The sequence below is a fragment of the Primulina eburnea genome, chromosome 6, assembly GCF_022965805.1.
Source record: "Primulina eburnea isolate SZY01 chromosome 6, ASM2296580v1, whole genome shotgun sequence".
NCBI classification, from domain to species: Eukaryota; Viridiplantae; Streptophyta; class Magnoliopsida; order Lamiales; family Gesneriaceae; genus Primulina; species Primulina eburnea.
In genome coordinates this window covers 7417127-7439132 of record NC_133106.1, presented here as the reverse complement: position 1 = coordinate 7439132, position 22006 = coordinate 7417127, and positions in this window count along the sequence as shown.

Here is a 22006-nt window from a genome sequence, read left to right as displayed (position 1 = left end):
ATTAGTACCAATGATGATTAAGAACTTGATTAGCGTCCGGGTCCCCACAATAGGTGGTATCAGAGCGATAGATCCGTGAGATTGAGATAGGAGCTAGTGAGCGAGGTAGAATGAGATTTTTCTTTCCTTGCTTTTGATTGCTAGCATGTTTACCGTTTTAATACATGTTACCTGACTTATCTGCTATTGATATGGTATTGTGTATTATTGGAATGGATCAGCTGTAAGATGATCCAGGGAGGCTTGAAATAGGATTATTGTTGGAACTGCTAACCCTTTTGGTTATCAGATATGCCTCCGAGGAGAATGCCAGAACAGGGGAGTACCTCGAATCCTCCCATGGATGTGACACCTACAGCAATGGAGAAATTGCTGAAAAGATTTCAGTCATTTCATCCACCGACTTTGAAAGGTACGGAGAACTCCGTGGAATGCGAAAGTTGGTTGGACGATATTGAATCGTTGTTTGAATCTTTGGAGTACACTGAGGAAAAGAGGGTGAAACTGATAATACACCAGTTGCATGACGTTGCTAAACACTGGTGGATCACGACTAAAAGGGCATTGGAACAGCGAGGTACGGCCATTACCTGGAATGTGTTCAAATCTGAATTTTATCTACGGTTCTTTCCAATTTCTTATAGGAAGGACAAGGGAGCCGAGTTTGCAAACCTGAAACAAGGCCAGTTGAACATTGAGGATTATGTGGCTAAGTTTTCGACATTGCTCCGATTTGCTCCCCACGTAGCTGAACATGATGAGGCCGTAGCAGATCAGTTCATAAATGGCCTAAATCCTGAGATTTTTACTCTGGTGAATACTGGGAGGCCCAACAACTTCACCGATGCCCTGAACAGAGCCAAGGGAGCCGAGGCAGGCTTGATGAGGCAGAGAGAGGCTTCATTTGTGCTTCCAGCACCGGGACAGCAACAACCACCTCCTCGATTTGAAGGAGGCAGCAGCAGTAGTACCGGGAAGAAGGATTTCTTGAAGGCTAGAGGGAAGCAATTTAAGAAATCAGGGACTACTTCGTCCAGTTCGAGTGGCTCTAGACAGACCGGTCAGAGACAGAGCTATGCAGGACCGTACTGTAGTACTTGTGGAGGGAGGCATTCCACAGATCAGTGCCGAGGAGTAGTTGTCAGCTGTCGTATCTGTAGACAGCAGGGACACTTTGCCCGAGTGTGTCCACAGCGAGGAGCCCAGGGATCCCAGGCAGCTGAGTCGTCTGGATCAGCGGCTCAGACAGGGAGACGATCTTCTGCCGTTCATTCCTTTCAGCCAGCACCGTCTACTCTGTCACAGCAGAGGCCAGGAGGGGGCCAGATCGCGAGCCAGCCTCCGAGACAGCAGGCCAGAGTTTTTGCTTTGACCGAGGAGCAGGCACAAGATGCACCTGATGATGTAGTTGCAGGTAACTGTTTTATTTCTGGTTATCCTGCTTATGTACTGATTGATACTGGTGCGTCACATACTTTTATGTCTGAGCGATTTGCTTTAATGCATTCATTGCCTGTTGAGTCCTTAGCTACTGTAGTATCTGTCACGTCTCCGTTAGGAACAGGTTGGATATCGGTGAAATCTGTGAAATCGTGTATACTGCAGTACGATGGGCATATGATTGAGTTAGACTGTATTGTGCTTGGTTTATCTGATTTTGATTGTATTGTCGGTATCGACATGTTGACCAAGTACCGGGCTACAGTCGATTGTTTCCACAAGATAGTTCGATTCAGACCTGAGATGGCTAAGGAGTGGAAATTTTATGGTAAGGGTTCTCGTGCTAGAATTCCTTTGATATCTGCAATAAATATGACACGATTATTGCAGAAAGGAGCGGATGGATTCCTGGTATATTCAGTTGATTTACTGAAGTCGAGCCCATCATTGGCGGATTTGCCAGTGGTGTGTGAGTTTGCTGATGTCTTTCCAGATGAGATTCCTGGATTGCCTCCGATTCGAGAGATAGACTTCGGCATTGAGTTAATGCCAGGAACAGTTCCGATTTCGAGAGCTCCTTACAGGATGGCACCGATCGAGTTGAAAGAGTTGAAAGAACAGTTGGAGGATTTATTGGCCAAGGGTTACATTAGACCTAGTGTATCTCCTTGGGGTGCTCCAGTACTGTTCGTGAGAAAGAAGGATGGGTCGATGAGACTTTGTATCGACTACAGGCAACTGAACAAGGCAACGGTAAAGAATAAATACCCCTTGCCTCGTATTGATGATTTATTTGATCAGTTGCAGGGTTCATCGGTATATTCCAAGATCGACTTGAGATCTGGATACCATCAATTGAGAGTCAGGGATTCTGATATCTCAAAGACAGCATTCAGAACCAGGTATGGACACTATGAGTTTATTGTCATGCCTTTTGGTTTGACGAATGCACCTGCGGTATTTATGGGATTGATGAACCGCGTATTTCAGAAATACTTGGATGATTTTGTTATCATATTCATTGATGATATATTGATTTATTCAAAGAATATGATTGAGCATGCTAATCATCTGAGGACTGTGTTGAGAATTTTGAGGGCAGAGAAACTGTATGCTAAATTGTCGAAATGCGAGTTTTGGCTGAAACAGGTTGTGTTTTTGGGTCACATTATATCGGGAGACGGTATATCAGTTGATCCTAGTAAGGTTGAAGCCGTGATGAGTTGGCCGAGACCTATATCTGTACCAGAAATTCGCAGTTTTATGGGTTTGGCAGGATATTATCGACGATTTATTAAAGATTTCTCGAGTATTGCCAAACCGATTACGCAGTTAACTCAGAAGAATGCTCCATTCGTGTGGACAGAAGACTGTGAATCCAGTTTTCTTGAGTTGAAAAAGAGACTGACCAGTGCGCCTGTGTTGACGATTCCTTCAGGCACTGGTGGATTTGTTGTTTATTGTGATGCATCTCACCGAGGATTGGGTTGTGTTTTGATGCAGCGAGGGCATGTGATTGCTTATGCCTCAAGACAGTTGAAACCCCATGAAACTCGTTACCCAATTCATGATCTTGAATTGGCAGCCATAGTCTTTGCATTGAAGATATGGCGGCATTATCTGTACGGTGAAAAATTTGAGATATATTCTGATCACAAAAGCTTGAAATATCTGTTTTCGCAATCAGAGCTGAATATGAGACAGCGGAGATGGCTGGATTTACTGAAAGACTTTGATTGTGAGATTAAATATTATCCAGGGAAGTCCAATGCAGCAGCAGATGCGTTGAGTCGAAAGGTATGTGCACTATCCTTATCGACGATAGGTGTCTCGAATTTGATAGAAGACTGCTGTTTTTCTGGATTAGCTTTTGAGACGGATTGTCAGCCTCTAAGATTATATGCAATTCGAGCTGAACCAGAATTGATATTGAGAATCAAAGAGGCGCAGAAAATTGATCAGAACGTACAGAATTCGATTGCGATGGTTAGATCTGGACATCAATCGGAATATCAGGTTCGTGACAATGTCTTGTATGTGAATAATCGTCTTGTTGTGCCAAATGTTTCAGATTTGAGACAGCGGATATTGACAGAAGCGCACAACAGTCGTTTTAGCATTCATCCTGGTGGCAGGAAAATGTATAATGATTTAAAGACACAGTATTGGTGGAAACAAATGAAATCTGATGTGACTGAATTTGTAGCCACGTGTCTGAATTGCCAACAGGTGAAGGCTGAAAGAAAGAAACCAGGAGGATTGTTACAGAGTTTGTCCATTCCTGAATGGAAATGGGATCACATTTCCATGGATTTTGTGACACAGTTGCCGAGATCCTCCCGAGGTTGTGATGCGATTTGGGTCGTGATTGATCGATTGACCAAATCTGCATGTTTTATTCCATACAAGATGACGTATAGATATGATCAGATGGCCGATATCTATGTCCGAGAAGTGATTAGATTGCATGGAGTGCCGAAGTCGATTGTTTCAGACCGTGATCCTCGGTTCACTTCGCACTTCTGGCAGAGTCTGCAGCAAGCTCTTGGTACGAAATTACATTTGAGTACCGCATATCATCCACAGACTGACGGACAGTCAGAACGTACGATCCAGACATTGGAAGATATGCTGAGAGCAATAGTGCTGGATTTTAGCACTAATTGGCAAGAAGCATTGCCACTTTGTGAATTTTCGTACAACAATAGCTATCAGACTAGTATTGAGATGGCTCTATTCGAAGCATTGTACGGAAAGAAATGCAGATCCCCATTATATTGGGATGATATCTCTGAAGTTCCTGAGACTGGACCTGACATGATCAGAGATATGACCGAGAAAGTTAAATTGATTCAAAAGAAAATGAAGGCAGCTCAAGACCGACAAGCCAAATATGCCAACCTCAGACGACGACCGTTGGTATTTGAGGTAGGAGACCGAGTATTCCTGAAAATTTCACCTTTCAGAGGAGTGGTCAGATTTGGCAAGAAAGGGAAACTGTCTCCACGATATGTCGGTTCATATGAGATTCTTGAAAAGATAGGGGATCGTGCCTATCGACTCGCCTTGCCGCCTTCATTATCTGGAATACATGATGTCTTTCATGTATCTATGATGCGGAAATATCTCCCTGATGATTCTCACGTGATTCAGCCAGACGAGACCGAGCTGGATGAGACATTGAGTTATGTCGAGAAACCGATCCGGATTATCGATCGTAAAGAAAAACAGCTCAGAACAAAGACGATTCCTCTTGTGAAAGTTCAATGGACTCGTCATAGCATGGAAGAAACTACTTGGGAGACTGAATCAGATATGAGACAGGAATTCCCAGAATTATTCTACTGATTAGAGTTTACTATTTCAGTTTCTGTTATTTCTGAGTTGATTGCCTGGGATATGATTGCTTGAGATTTCGAGGACGAAATCATGTCTCAGAGGGGGAGAGTTGTAAGACCCGAGATTATATCATTTTAATCCGAGATTATTTAATTTACGAATTTTGGAATGATGAATTAAATTCCACGATTTTTGTAATTAATTAGGATTGAAATGGAGTTAAAAAGAGTTGCGAGGACCAAATTGCAAATAGTGAATATTTCAGGGGCTAAAGTGCAATTAGAACTTGAGTGGACACTTGTCACATCATGCATGCCTAATATATATAGATATTCACTTTCCTTCAGCAAAGAACCGAGCCAATTCTCCGAGAAATCCCTTCAACTTTAGTTTGTTGTGATTTTTGATTTCGTGTGATCCGTATATCAGAAATTAAATCCGGACACAGTACCGTACTCGTCTCGTTGACAGCTACAACTGGACGTAAGTTTTATTGATTTCTGGTATCATTTGAAAATGTGATGTTGTAGAAATTTGATGTAATGCATATATGATGTTCTGGACATGTTAGACATCATAGAAGCGAAGTCAGATTTAGAAACAGACTGATTATGGAATTGTTATGAATTTTTAGGGTATATTGATTTATACCAGACAGATTTGAATTGTGATTGGATTACAGATTATACTGGATATGGGTTATGGATTGTAACTATTATCTGGTGATGTTGTATTGACGGGGATACTGAAATGGTACCATTATACCGTTGATTTTGAATTAAATCCAGATTGATCAGATTGTTATTGATTTGAACGGTATCTTGACATGAGATTGTTGGTATTGCCAGTATCAGACAGGCTGTGAGTTGAGGACTTCGACTGAGCCAGACACCGACGAAAGAAAGGTATAAGTCAATGTGGTATTGGGAGATGGACTTGAGTCGGTATGGACTTGGGTTTCCCTAAATCACATACTTTACTTTAGTGCATTGATATTTGCATTGATTTGATTAATATACTTGTTCTCTTGATATCTAGACAACAGGTATTGGTCGAACTGTCTTGTGACACACCGTGCCGGATAGTGGTGGTATCGCCACAGCACATTGCACGATGTCACAAGATAGGATGCTAGCGATAGAACTACAGTCCTTGACGGTTAGGTCAGGACACTGGATGTTTGGTTATATCGAGTAATGGAATCTATTACGGAATTCGATATAGGAACACCATATTTGGTTATATCGAGTAAAGGGTATTGGAATTCTTCTATTACGGAATTCGATATAGGAATACCAGGGCACTGGTTATATCGAGTAATAGAGATTATGGTTCCATCCTTTACGGAATTCGATATAGGAATACCACATCTGGAAACCGGGATCCCTAGACTAGGATTGAGTCTAGTCTGAATTATGATTGATGTCGACAGTTTGATTTGATATTGTTTATGTTTCAGATTTTGATACATATTCATGTTACCTGATTACATGCTTTATATTGTTTATATGATTGCATGTTTCATTGATTTATACTGAGGATTATATTCTCACCGGTATATCCAGCTGTTGTCTTGTCTGTATGTGTACTTGACAACAGGTGGGACAGGTCCAGGGTCGAAGAGATGAAGAGCTAGATCGTGATTAGAGTGGTGGCACCGGACTTGGACTAGATGTAGGGTTAAACACTTGACTTTAGTTTTAAACCCTAGTTTGAATAAATGTTGAAATACAGGATTTGTATTTTATATACTGATATGTATATATGTTGTATGTCACTACGTTCCGCATTTTAAAAAAAAATTTAGACCCTGTTTTAATTGATTAATTAGTACCAATGATGATTAAGAACTTGATTAGCGTCCGGGTCCCCACAAAAAGAGAATACCATCCTATTGCTATGTTATTGCTACAGTTATTGCTATAGTATTCATGTTTCAGAGTTGATGGTATTTATGATTTCAAGTCATGTTTTACAGAGTATACTATGTATCATTGCTATGTAGAGTTCCACTTGCTGAGTTTTTATACTCATTTCAGTTATTTTCATGTGATGCAGATAAGAGCGACGGACCATGACGTTGACTGTGGTCAGAAGTCATATGCATACGAAGATTGGAAGGATGACGTTTTTGCTAGTATTTTTGGGACATGATCATAGGAATGATTGTTTTGTATTTTTGTTAAATCATTTGAATGATCATGTTTTTATTTTGTAAACATTTGTATGAAATGTATTTTGAAACTCCTTCCAGTGTAAGAAAATTTTAAATTCCGCTGTATTATTTTATCGTTACGGGTCAGGGTGTCACATTAGTGCTTGTCATAAAACCGATGATGCTTCAAACATTGCAGATTTGTTCTTTATAGAAGTCTCTAGGTTGCATGGCATGCCTAGGACTATTGTTTCTGGTCGAGATGTTAAATTCTTGAGTTACTTTCGGAAGACTTTATGGGCTAAGCTTGGCACAAATTGTTGTTTTCTACTACTTGTCATCCTCAAACGGATGGACAAACTGAAGTTGTCAATAGAACTTTGAGAACACTTTTGCGTGCTATTCTTAAAAAGAACTTGGATTGACGTTTCTATGGACTTTATTTTGGGGTTGCCTTGGACTAAGAAGGGGAGGGATTCTATTTTTGTTGTTGTGGATAGATTCTCTAAGATGGCACATTTTATAACTTGTCATAAAACCGATGATGCTTCAAACATCGCGGATTTGTTATTTAGAGAAGTCGTTAGGTTGCATGGCATGCCTAGGACTATTGTTTCTGGTCGCGATGTTAAATTCTTGAGTTACTTAGGAAGACATTATGGGCTAAACTTGGCACAAAATTGTTGTTTTCTACTACTTGTCATCCTCAAACGGATGGACAAACTGAAGTTGTCAATAGAGCTTTGGGAACACTTTTGCGTGCTATTCTTAAAAAGAACTTGGATTGACATTTCAATGGACTTTATTTTGGGGTTGCCTTGGACTAAGAAGGGGAGGGATTCTATTTTTGTTGTTGTGGATAGATTCTCTAAGATGGCACATTTTATAACTTGTCATAAAACCGATGATGCTTCAAACATTGCGGATTTGTTCTTTAGAGAAGTCGTTAGGTTTCATGGCATGCCTAGGACTATTGTTTCTGGTCGCGATGTTAAATTCTTGAGTTGCTTTCGGAAGACTTTATGGGCTAAACTTGGCACAAAATTGTTGTTTTCTACTACTTGTCATCCTCAAACGGATGGACAAACTGAAGTTGTCAATAGAACTTTGGGAACACTTTTGCGTGCTATTCTTAAAAAGAACTTGGATTGACATTTCTATGGACTTTATTTTGAGGTTGCCTAGGACTAAGAAGGGGAGGGATTCTATTTTTTTTGTTGTGGATAGATTCTCTAAGATGGTACATTTTATAGCTTGTCATAAAACCGATGATGCTTCAAACATGGCGGATTTGTTCTTTAGAGAAGTCGCTAGGTTGCATGGCTTGCCTAGAACTATTGTTTCTGGTCGCGATGTTAAATTCTTGAGTTACTTTCGGAAGACTTTATGGGCTAAACTTGGCACAAAATTGTTGTTTTTTACTACTAGTCATCCTCAAACGGATGGACAAACTGAAGTTGTCAATAGAACTTTGGGAACACTTTTGCGTGCTATTCTTAAAAAGAACTTGGATTGACATTTCTATGGACTTTATTTTGGGGTTGCCTTGGACTAAGAAGGGGAGGGATTCTATTTTTTTTGTTGTGGATAGATTTTCTAAGATGGCACATTTTATTGCTTGTCAAAAAACCGATGATGCTTCAAACATTGTAGATTTGTTCTTTAGAGAAGTCGCTAGGTTGCATGGCATGCCTAGGACTATTGTTTCTGGTCGCGATGTTAAATTCTTGAGTTACTTTTGGAAAACTTTATGGGATAAACTTGGCACAAAATTGTTGTTTTCTACTACTTGTCATCCTCAAACGGATGGACAAATTGAAGTTGTCAAAATAAATTTGGGAACACTTTTGCGTGCTATCTTAAAAATGACTTAAATTGACATTTCTATAGACTTTATTTTGGGGTTGCCTAGGACTAAGAAGGGGAGGGATTCTATTTTTGTTGTTGTGGATAGATTCTCTAAGATGTCACATTTTAGTGCTTGTCATAAAACCGATGATGCTTCAAACATTGCGGATTTGTTCTTTAGAGAATCCTTTATGTTGCATGGAATGCCTAGGACTATTGTTTCTGGTCGCGATGTTAAATTCTTGAGTTACTTTCGGAAGAATTTATGGGCTAAACTTGGCACAAAATTGTTGTTTTCTACTACTTGTCATCCTCAAACGGATGGACAAACTGAAGTTGTCAATAGAACTTTGGGAACACTTTTGTGCTATTCTTAAAAAGAACTTGGATTGACATTTCTATGGACTTTATTTTGAGGTTGCCTAGGACTAAGAAGGAGAGGGATTCTATTTTTGTTGTTGTGGATAGATTCTCTAAGATGGAACATTTTATAGCTTGTCCTAAAACCGATGATGCTTCAAACATGGCGGATTTGTTCTTTAGAGAAGTCGCTAGGTTGCATGGCTTGCCTAGAACTATTGTTTCTGGTCGCGATGTTAAATTCTTGAGTTACTTTCGGAAGACTCTATGGGCTAAACTTGGCATAAAATTGTTGTTTTCTACTACTTGTCATCCTCAAACGGATGGACAAACTGAAGTTGTCAATAGAACTTTGGGAACACTTTTGCGTGCTATTCTTAAAAAGAACTTGGATTGACATTTCTATGGACTTTATTTTGGGGTTGCCTTGGACTAAGAAAGGGAGGGATTCTATTTTTGTTGTTGTAGATAGATTCTCTAAGATGGCACATTTTATTGCTTGTCAAAAAACCGATGATGCTTCAAACATTGCAGATTTGTTCTTTAGAGAAGTCGTTAGGTTTCATGGCATGCCTAGGACTATTGTTTCTGGTCGCGATGTTAAATTCTTGAGTTGCTTTCGGAAGACTTTATGGGCTAAACTTGGCACAAAATTGTTGTTTTCTACTACTTGTCATCCTCAAACGGATGGACAAACTGAAGTTGTCAATAGAACTTTGGGAACACTTTTGCGTGCTATTCTTAAAAAGAACTTGGATTGACATTTCTATGGACTTTATTTTGAGGTTGCCTAGGACTAAGAAGGGGAGGGATTCTATTTTTTTTGTTGTGGATAGATTCTCTAAGATGGTACATTTTATAGCTTGTCATAAAACCGATGATGCTTCAAACATGGCGGATTTGTTCTTTAGAGAAGTCGCTAGGTTGCATGGCTTGCCTAGAACTATTGTTTCTGGTCGCGATGTTAAATTCTTGAGTTACTTTCGGAAGACTTTATGGGCTAAACTTGGCACAAAATTGTTGTTTTTTACTACTAGTCATCCTCAAACGGATGGACAAACTGAAGTTGTCAATAGAACTTTGGGAACACTTTTGCGTGCTATTCTTAAAAAGAACTTGGATTGACATTTCTATGGACTTTATTTTGGGGTTGCCTTGGACTAAGAAGGGGAGGGATTCTATTTTTTTTGTTGTGGATAGATTTTCTAAGATGGCACATTTTATTGCTTGTCAAAAAACCGATGATGCTTCAAACATTGTAGATTTGTTCTTTAGAGAATTCGCTAGGTTGCATGGCATGCCTAGGACTATTGTTTCTGGTCGCGATGTTAAATTCTTGAGTTACTTTTGGAAAACTTTATGGGATAAACTTGGCACAAAATTGTTGTTTTCTACTACTTGTCATCCTCAAACGGATGGACAAATTGAAGTTGTCAAAATAAATTTGGGAACACTTTTGCGTGCTATCTTAAAAATGACTTAAATTGACATTTCTATAGACTTTATTTTGGGGTTGCCTAGGACTAAGAAGGGGAGGGATTCTATTTTTGTTGTTGTGGATAGATTCTCTAAGATGTCACATTTTAGTGCTTGTCATAAAACCGATGATGCTTCAAACATTGCGGATTTGTTCTTTAGAGAATCCTTTATGTTGCATGGCATGCCTAGGACTATTGTTTCTGGTCGCGATGTTAAATTCTTGAGTTACTTTCGGAAGAATTTATGGGCTAAACTTGGCACAAAATTGTTGTTTTCTACTACTTGTCATCCTCAAACGGATGGACAAACTGAAGTTGTCAATAGAACTTTGGGAACACTTTTGTGCTATTCTTAAAAAGAACTTGGATTGACATTTCTATGGACTTTATTTTGAGGTTGCCTAGGACTAAGAAGGAGAGGGATTCTATTTTTGTTGTTGTGGATAGATTCTCTAAGATGGAACATTTTATAGCTTGTCCTAAAACCGATGATGCTTCAAACATGGCGGATTTGTTCTTTAGAGAAGTCGCTAGGTTGCATGGCTTGCCTAGAACTATTGTTTCTGGTCGCGATGTTAAATTCTTGAGTTACTTTCGGAAGACTCTATGGGCTAAACTTGGCATAAAATTGTTGTTTTCTACTACTTGTCATCCTCAAACGGATGGACAAACTGAAGTTGTCAATAGAACTTTGGGAACACTTTTGCGTGCTATTCTTAAAAAGAACTTGGATTGACATTTCTATGGACTTTATTTTGGGGTTGCCTTGGACTAAGAAAGGGAGGGATTCTATTTTTGTTGTTGTAGATAGATTCTCTAAGATGGCACATTTTATTGCTTGTCAAAAAACCGATGATGCTTCAAACATTGCAGATTTGTTCTTTAGAGAAGTCCCTAGGTTGCATGGCATGCCTAGGACTATTGTTTTTGGTCGCGATGTTAAATTCTTGAGTTACTTACGGAAGACTTTATGGGATAAACTTGGCACAAAATTGTTGTTTTCTACTACTTGTCATCCTCAAACGGATGGACAAATTGAAGTTGTCAAAATAAATTTGGGAACACTTTTGCGTGCTATTCTTAAAAATAACTTAAATTGACATTTCTATAGACTTTATTTTGGGTTTGCCTAGGACTAAGAAGGGGAGGGATTCTATTTTTGTTGTTGTGGATAGATTCTCTAAGATGTCACATTTTAGTGCTTGTCATAAAACCGATGATGCTTCAAACATTGCGGATTTGTTCTTTAGAGAAGCCTCTATGTTGCATGGCATGCCTAGGACTATTGTTTCTGGTCGCGATGTTAAATTCTTGAGTTACTTTCGGAAGAATTTACGGGCTAAACTTGGCACAAAATTGTTGTTTTCTACTACTTGTCATCCTCAAACGGATGAACAAACTGAAGTTGTCAATAGAACTTTGGGAACACTTTTGTGCTATTCTTAAAAAGAACTTGGATTGACATTTCTATGGACTTTATTTTGAGGTTGCCTAGGACTAAGAAGGGGAGGGATTCTATTTTTGTTGTTGTGGATAGATTCTCTAAGATGGCACATTTTATAGCTTGTCATAAAACCGATGATGCTTCAAACATGGCGGATTTGTTCTTTAGAGAAGTCGCTAGGTTGCATGGCTTGCCTAGAACTATTGTTTCTGGTCGCGATGTCAAATTCTTGAGTTACTTTCGGAAGACTTTATGGGCTAAACTTGGCACAAAATTGTTGTTTTCTACTACTTGTCATCCTCAAACGGATGGACAAACTGAAGTTGTCAATAGAACTTTGGGAACACTTTTGCGTGCTATTCTTAAAAAGAACTTGGATTGACATTTCTATGGACTTTATTTTGGGGTTGCCTAGGACTAAGAAGGGGAGGGATTCTATTTTTGTTGTTGTGGATAGATTCTCTAAGATGGCACATTTTATTGCTTGTCATAAAACCGATGATGCTTCAAACATTGCAGATTTGTTCTTTAGAGAAGTCGCTAGGTTGCATGGCATGCCTAGGACTATTGTTTCTGGTCGCGATGTTAAATTCTTGAGTTACTTTTGGAAGACTTTATGGGATAAACTTGGCACAAAATTGTTGTTTTCTACTACTTGTCATCCTCAAACGGATGGACAAACTGAAGTTGTCAATAGAAATTTGGGAACACTTTTGCGTGCTATTCTTAAAAATAACTTAAATTGACATTTCTATAGACTTTATTTTGGGGTTGCCTAGGACTAAGAAGGGGAGGGATTCTATTTTTGTTGTTGTGGATATATTCTCTAAGATGGCATATTTTATAGCTTGTCATAAAACCGATGATGCTTCAAACATCGCGGATTTTCTCTTTAGAGAAGTCGTTAGGTTGCATGGCATGCCTAGGACTATTGTTTCTGGTCGCGATGTTAAATTCTTGAGTTACTTTCGGAATACTTTATGGGCTAAACTTGGCACAAAATTGTTGTTTTCTACTACTTGTCATCCTCAAACGGATGGACAAACTGAAGTTGTCAATAGAACTTTGGGAACACTTTTGCGGGCTATTCTTAAAAAGAACTTGGATTGACATTTCTATGACTTTATTTTGGGGTTGCCTACGACTAAGAAGGGGAGGGATTCTATTTTTGTTGTTGTGGAAAGATTCTCTAAGATGGCACATTTTATAGCTTGTCAAAAAACCCATGATGCTTCAAACATGGCGGATTTGCTCTTTAGAGAAGTAGCTAGGTTGCATGACATGCCTAGGACTATTGTTTCTGGTCGCGATGTTAAATTCTTGAGTTACTTTTGAAAGACTTTATGGGATAAACTTGGCACAAAATTGTTGTTTTCTACTACTTGTCATCCTCAAACGGATGGACAAACTGAAGTTGTCAAAATAAATTTGGGAACACTTTTGCGTGCTATTCTTAAAAATAACTTAAATTGACATTTCTATAGACTTTATTTTGGGGTTGCCTAGGACTAAGAAGGGGAGTGATTTTATTTTTGTTGTTGTGGATAGATTCTCTAAGATGTCACATTTTAGTGCTTGTCATAAAACCGATGATGCTTCAAACATTGCGGATTTGTTCTTTAGAGAAGCCTCTATGTTGAATGGCATGCCTAGGACTATTGTTTCTGGTCGCGATGTTAAATTCTTGAGTTACTTTCGGAAGAATTTATGGGCTAAACTTGGCACAAAATTGTTGTTTTATACTACTTGTCATCCTCAAACGGATGGACAAACTGAAGTTGTCAAAATAAATTTGGGAACACTTTTGCGTGCTATTCTTAGAAATAACTTAAATTGACATTTCTATAGACTTTATTTTGGGGTTGCCTAGGACTAAGAAGGGGAGGGATTCTATTTTTGTTGTTGTGGATAGATTCTCTAAGATGGCACATTTTATAGCTTGTCATAAAACCGATGATGCTTCAAACATCGCGGATTTTTTCTTTAGAGAAGTCGTTAGGTTGCATGGCATGCCTAGGACTATTGTTTCTGGTCGCGATGTTAAATTCTTGAGTTACTTTCGGAATACTTTATGGGCTAAACTTGACACAAAATTGTTGTTTTCTACTACTTGTCATCCTCAAACGGATGGACAAACTGAAGTTGTCAGTAGAACTTTGGGAACACTTTTGCAGTGCTATTCTTAAAAAGAACTTGGATTGACATTTCTATAGACTTTATTTTGGGGTTGCCTAGGACTAAGAAGGGGAGGGATTCTATTTTTGTTGTTGTGGATAGATTCTCTAAGATGGCACATTTTATAGCTTGTCATAAAACCGATGATGCTTCAAACATTGCGGATTTGTTCTTTAGAGAAGTCGTTAGGTTGCATGGCATGCCTAGGACTATTGTTTCTGGTCGCGATTTTAAATTCTTGAGTTACTTTTGGAAGACTTTATGGGCTAAACTTGGCATAAAATTGTTGTTTTCTACTACTTGTCATCCTCAAACGGATGGACAAACTGAAGTTGTCAGTAGAACATTGGGAACACTTTTGCAGTGCTATTCTTAAATAGAACTTGGATTGACATTTCTATGGACTTTATTTTGAGGATGCCTAGGACTAAGAAGGGGAGGGATTCTATTTTTGTTGTTGTGGATAGATTCTCTAAGATGGCACATTTTATAGCTTGTCATAAAACCGATGATGCTTCAAACATGGCGGATTTGTTCTTTAGAGAAGTCGCTAGGTTGCATGGCTTGCCTAGAACTATTGTTTCTGGTCACGATGTTAAAACTTGTTTCAAACCCTGGCATTCAATTCATTATAATACATATGCGGAAGCTATACAATAAGAATCCCGGTTCTTGTCGAGGTGAGGCACGTCACTAGCATCCATTGGCGAACCGGCATCCTACGCATCTTCACTACCTGATCCTGTAATACATGTGCCACGTGAGTTTATAAACTCAATAAATTGGCACTTGTACGTATCAATATGCATAGAAGGAACATACATATCAAGTCGTGATCAACAATGAATCTTAAAAACATGTCATACCGTAGCATATATTCAATGTTCATTTTTGTACTTGAGCCTCATTAGTTGACCTGTACCACCGTGCTTGCTTTATTATATAGCTACTACTGTGTTGGACGTCAGGGAGCAACCTTTGGCAACCCCACGCCCCATGAACATATATTGGCCAAAAGCTTTGGTGGACTTAAAACCACCCATGATGTCAACAAGATCTATATCATGTAAAAATCAGTCATTTTCCTTTCATGTTCATGTTCTTGTTCTTCACATAGCACCCATCTTCAATATTCATGAGTTCCTTACATATTTAATACATAACAATGGAATATGGTGCTATGTGCATGAAGCTCTCTGGTCTTGGAATAGATCAAGATGTCGTCGATGAAAACAATGACAAAGCTATCCAAATAAGGCTTGAACACTCGGTTCATAAGATCCATGAAGACTGAAGGGGCATTAGTCAGACCAAAAGACATAACCAGAAACTCGTAATGACCATACCTGGTCCGAAACGCCGTCTTAGGGATATTAGACTCCCTAACCTTCAACTGATAATAACCAGATCGCAGATCAATCTTCGAAAACACGGTAGCCCCTTGCAGCTGATCAAACAAGTCATCTATCTGTGGCAACAGATACTTATTCTTGATAGTCACCTTGTTGATCTCTCTATAATCAATACATAGCCGCAAAGTCCCATCTTTCTTCCTGACGAAAAGAACCGGAGCTCCCCAAGGTGACGAACTCGGTCGAATGAAACCTTTATCTAAAAGATCTTGCAACTGCGTCTTTAACTCTTTCATCTCTGTAGGGGCCATTCTGTACGGAGCCTTGGAAATAGGAACCGTACCTGGAACTAGATCAATCACAAACTCCACATCTCTGTCCGGCGGTAAACCCGGCACATCATCCTCAAAAACATCAGAGAACTCTCTCACCACATCAATATCATCAATATTCAATTTCACAATCTTATCCACATCCACAATAGAAGCCAAAAACCCATCACATCCTCCAAACAACAACTTCTTAGCCTCAAGACACGAAATAAAAGGAAGGACCAGCGAAGTACCTGCACTGGCGAGCATACCTTCCTTATTGCCATCATCTGCAAATTTCACCGTCTTAGCAACGCAATCAATCACTGCACGATAGGTCGATAGCCAATCCATGCCAAGTATAATATCAAACGCAACCATTGGGATAACAATCAAATCAGCATAAACCACTCGTTCATCGATTTGAACAGAGCACGCATACACAATAGATGTCGGGCACAACACATCCCCCGAAGGCAAACAACATTAAACTGGAGGGGAAGAACAGAAGGAACTATACCCGAAGATCTCAAAAATAGTTCAGACATAAAAGAATGAGTAGCACCTGTATCAATCAATGTCGTAGCTGCTCTGCCTGAAATTAAAATAGTGCTAAAGATCACAGAAGAATCATGGTTTATACCTTCCTTCGTCATGGTAAAGATGCGACCCTGCACCTTATCTTTACTCGCTCCTCTTGGACAATCTTTGGCAATATGGCCTGCAGTGCCACAACGGTAACAAGTATGAGTACCAAATCTGCACTCTCCTCTATGATGTCGACTGCACTTGGGACACAAAGGCTTCTCGGGATCAAACGGAACTGCCGGTGGTTTTGGACTCGGCTCTATCTTGCCTTTCCCCTTGAAACGATCCTTCCCTCTTGGACTTGAGCCTTGGCCTCTCTGAGCAATGGCCTGTTGTCTCGCTTGTCTTTCTCTGGCAATGTCTTTCTCATCCTGTTCGGCCAACAAAGCCTTAGCTACAATCTCCTTGAATGTCACAGCTTTGGACATATTGATATCCCTTCTGATCTCTGCTCGAAGGCCTCTAATGAAATGAGCGCCTTTATCTTTGTCGTTGGAAGCAATATACAGGGCAAAAAGACAACCCTCCTCAAACTTCAAGATGTACTCATCCACATTCATGCCTCCCTGTCGAAGCTCCAGAAACTCAGTCACCTTCCGTGCTCGGAGTGCATCTGGGAAATACTTGTCATAGAAAAGATCGGTGAACTCTGACCACTTCAATGTCGGAACATCAACACCCACCTTGGTAGCATTCCACCAAATGCGTGCAGCCTTGACCAACATGAACACTGCACAACTGATTCTGTCTTTGTCTTCGTAGTTGAGATGATCAAAAATCGCTTCAAGAGCTTTGATCCACTCTACAGCTACCAAAGGATCAGTGCTACCTGGAAATTCAGGCGGATCCATCCTCTTGAAAGCAGTAAAGATCCCATCGGTACCAACTGCTTGAGCTACTTGGCCTCTACACTGACCTCTTCCTTGGCTTGTACCTTGCATACGGAGCAACTGCTGGATCTGCTCACTATGGACCTTGGCTTGCTTTTTCAACAACTTGCCGAACTCATCGACAACTCTAGAGGAAGAACTATCCTCACCCTCTACGGCTTTCCTCTTAGGAGGCATCTATTCCTACAATGTGCTCACACAATACAAATCAATAGATAACAATGAATAGATGTAGAAGAAAGCATACCCGGACTGTTGAAAGTAGACGAAGTCATATGCATTGGTCCGAAGAACGGTGCTCTGATACCACTAAATGTGACATCTCTGACCCATTTTATAAAATAACAGCGGAATTTAAAATTTTTCTTTGAAGGGAGGAAGGATTAAAATTTCATAGCATAAAAACATTTACAAATATTTGCAATTACATGATCAATGAAATGATAAAAGCCAAAATACAAAATATCATTTTGATCATGTATAACAAAATAATCTTCCACTTCCTTCCATCTCTTATGCATATGACCCCGGCTCCAATCGACGTCCTGGTCCGTCGCTCTTATCTGCATCACATGAAATAACTGAAATGAGTATAAAACTCAGCAAGTGGAACTCTTATATAGCAATGATACATAGCATACTCTGAAAATCATGACTTTGAAAACATTAAATACCATCAACTCTGAAATATGAATATCATAGCATGAATAATAATAACGATGGTATTTCTCTTTTCTCTCGTATGGATTGACATCTATATAGTATCTCTGTCTCTTACCTATATCCCATCGATATAAATCGACAAATCTGAGGGATATAAACCTATGGTCGTTGATCAACTAATTGCATGCAATCTCTGACTATGTATCTATCAATCCATAAAACATTTGAACTCTTTCTTTGACATTTCATCAAACACTTTGAAAGCATTAATCTCTTGTATTCCCTTTCACAAATTGAGACATAAAATGCCTCCAATATATATATATCAAGTGTACCAATACATAATCATGAATCAAATGAAGGGAATAACACTTTAAAATCATTACAACACCATACATATAATATCATGTGAGCACAAGGAATGAAATTCCACTTACTACACTTGCAACCTCTTGATTCTAATCTCTTTGCTAGCAATCCTACAACAATAATCCATAAATAACACCATCAATAACCCAATAATCTAACAACAATATCAATAAATCCAATACACCATCACAATCCACAAACCCAAGAACTTTTCCAACACCAAACCAAGAAATAACCAAACCAAAAGCTTACCTTAGCTTCCTTGATCCCAAAATAACTTAGTTCCCTCAACAATAATCCACTAAGAGCCTTGAATCAAAGAAAGAAATTGAAAGGAAATGAGGAAACCCTAGCTCCAAGGAGAGAATTTCGAAAATGGGGAGAAAGAAATGAGAGAAATAAGACCAATTCTTCTATTTAAGCACTAAAAATCGCCAAAACACGCTTATACTGTGCCCGGCGCTCGGGCGGTCGAAAATTACCGCTCAGGCGCCGATGATTCTGCCCAAAACCCAAATTTCCAGAAGCAGTGGCGCTCGGGCGGCCATATATTACCGCTCGGGCGCCACTCTGCGCACTGCCACGTTAAAGATCGCCTCAGAAACGCCTCTTCCTTTCCGAATTAGAAAATGTTGTAAACTACAAAGTTGTAGCCCTATGTCTTATCTTGAATCCCTCAAAATTTCAGATCCGTTGAAGGTCTGAGTAAAAGGTTATGCCCATTCTCCCAACATGTGTCACTGGAGGAACGACGAAACGCACGACACACTTCGGGGCTCTTTTGGCTTATCTTCCACAATGATTTGAACCAAACTCAAAATAAGAAAGTTACACCTCTATGTCTTATCTAATCATTCCAATTGGCCTCATACCAATTGGCTCAACATACGAATTATCATGAATTTAATCGTAACGCCGCTACAAAAGCACTACACATCATCTATAACCAACCATACTATAAATCCTAAATCGAAACTCTTAACATCCAAACTATACTTAAACTTGACCAAACAGTCAATAAACTTATGAAAACTTAAACCGTACCGTACATCAGGCTTGGCTATTACATTTCTGGTCGCGATGTTAAATTCTTGAGTTACTTTTGGAAGACTTTAGGGGCTAAACTTGACACAAAATTGTTGTTTTCTAATACTTATCATCCTCAAACGGATGGACAAACTGAAGTTGTCAATAGAACTTTGGGAAGACTTTTGCGTGCTATTCTTAAGAAGAACTTGGATTTACATTTCTATGGACTTTATTTTGGGGTTGTCTAGGACTAAGAAGGGGAGGGATTCTATTTTTGTTGTTGTGGATAGATTCTCTAAGATGGCACATTTTATAGCTTGTCATAAAACCGATGATGCTTCAAACATTGCGGATTTGTTCTTTAGAGAAGTCGTTAGGTTGCATGGCATGCCTAGGATTATTGTTTCTGGTCGCGATGTTAAATTCTTGAGTTACTTTTGGAAGACTTTATGGGCTAAACTTGGCACAAAATTGTTGTTTTCTACTCTTGTCATCCTCAAACGGATGGAGAAACTGAAGTTGTCAATAGAACTTTGGGAACACTTTTGCGTGCTATTCTTAAAAAGAACTTAAATTGACATTTCTATGGACTTTATTTTTGGGTTGCCTATGACTAAGAAGGGGAGGGATTCTATTTTTGTTGTTGTTGATAGATTCTCTAAGATGGAACGTTTTATAGCTTGTCATAAAACCGATGATGCTTCAAACATTGCGGATTTGTTCTTTAGAGAAGTCGTTAGATTGCATGGCATGCATAGGACTATTTTTTCTGGTCGCGATGTTAAATTCTTGAGTTACTTTGGAAGACTTTATGGGCTAAACTTGGCACAAAATTGTTGTTTTCTACTCTTGTCATCCTCAAACGGATGGAGAAACTGAAGTTGTCAATAGAACTTTGGGAACACTTTTGCGTGCTATTCTTAAAAAGAACTTGGATTGACATATCTATTGACTTTATTTTGGGGTTGCCTAGGACTAAGAAGGGGAGGGATTCAATTTTTGTTGTTGTGGATAGATTCTCTATGATGGCACATTTTATAGCTTGTCATAAAACCGATGATGCTTCAAACATTGCGGATTTTTTCTTTAGAGAAGTCGCTAGGTTGCATGGCATGCATAGGACTATTGTTTTTGGTCGCTATGTTAAATTCTTGAGTTACTTTTGGAATACTTTATGGGCTAAACTTGGCACAAATTTGTTGCTTTCTACTACTTGTCATTCTCAAACGGATGGACAAACTGAAGTCGTCAATAGAACTTTGGGAACAATTTTGCGTGCTATTCTTAAAAAGAACTTGGAGTGACATTTCTATGGACTTTATTTTGGGGTTGCCTAGGACTAAGAAGGGGAGGGATTCTATTTTTGTTGTTGTGGATAGATTCTCTAAGATGGCACATTTTATAGCTTGTCATAAAACCGATGATGCTTCAAACATTGCGGATTTGTTCTTTAGAGAAGTCGCTAGGTTGCATGGCATGCCTAGGACTATTGTTTCTGGTCGCGATGTTAAATTCTTGAGTTACTTTTGGAAGACTTTATGGGCTAAACTTGGCACAAAATTGTTGTTTTCTACTACTTGTCGTCCTCAAACGGATGGACAAACTGAAGTCGTCAATAGAAATTTGGGAACAGTTTTGCGTGCTATTCTTAAAAAGAACTTGGATTGACATTTCTATGGACTTTATTTTGAGGTTGCCTAGGACTAAGAAGGGGAGGGATTCTATTTTTGTTGTTGTGGATAGATTCTCTAAGATGGTACATTTTATAGCTTGTCATAAAACCAATGATGCTTCAAACATGGCGGATTTGTTCTTTAGAGAAGTCGCTAGGTTGCATGGCTTGCCTAGAACTATTGTTTCTGGTCGCGATGTTAAATTCTTGAGTTACTTTCGGAAGACTTTATGGGCTAAACTTGGCACAAAATTGTTGTTTTCTACTACTTGTCATCCTCAAACGGATGGACAAACTGAAGTTGTCAATAGAACTTTGGGAACACTTTTGCGTGCTATTCTTAAAAAGAACTTGGATTGACATTTCTATGGACTTTATTTTGGGGTTGCCTTGGACTAAGAAGGGGAGAGATTCTATTTTTGTTGTTGTGGATAGATTTTCTAAGATGGCACATTTTATAGCTTGTCATAAAACCGATGATGCTTCAAACATTGCGGATTTGTTCTTTAGAGAAGTCGCTAGGTTGCATGGCATGCCTAGGACTATTGTTTCTGGTCGCGATGTTAAATTCTTGAGTTACTTTTGGAAGACTTTATGGGCTAAACTTGGCAAAAAATTGTTTTTTTCTACTACTTGTCATCCTAAAACGGATGGACAAACTGAAGTTGTCAATAGAACTTTGGGAACACTTTTGCGTGCTATTCTTAAAAAGAACTTGGATTGACATTTCTATGAACTTTATTTTGGGGTTGCCTAGGACTAAGAAGGGGAGGGATTCTATTTTTGTTGTTGTGTATAGATTCTCTAAGATGACACATTTTATAGCTTGTCATAAAACCGATGATGCTTCAAACATTGCGGATTTGTTCTTTAGAGAAGTCGTTAGGTTGCAT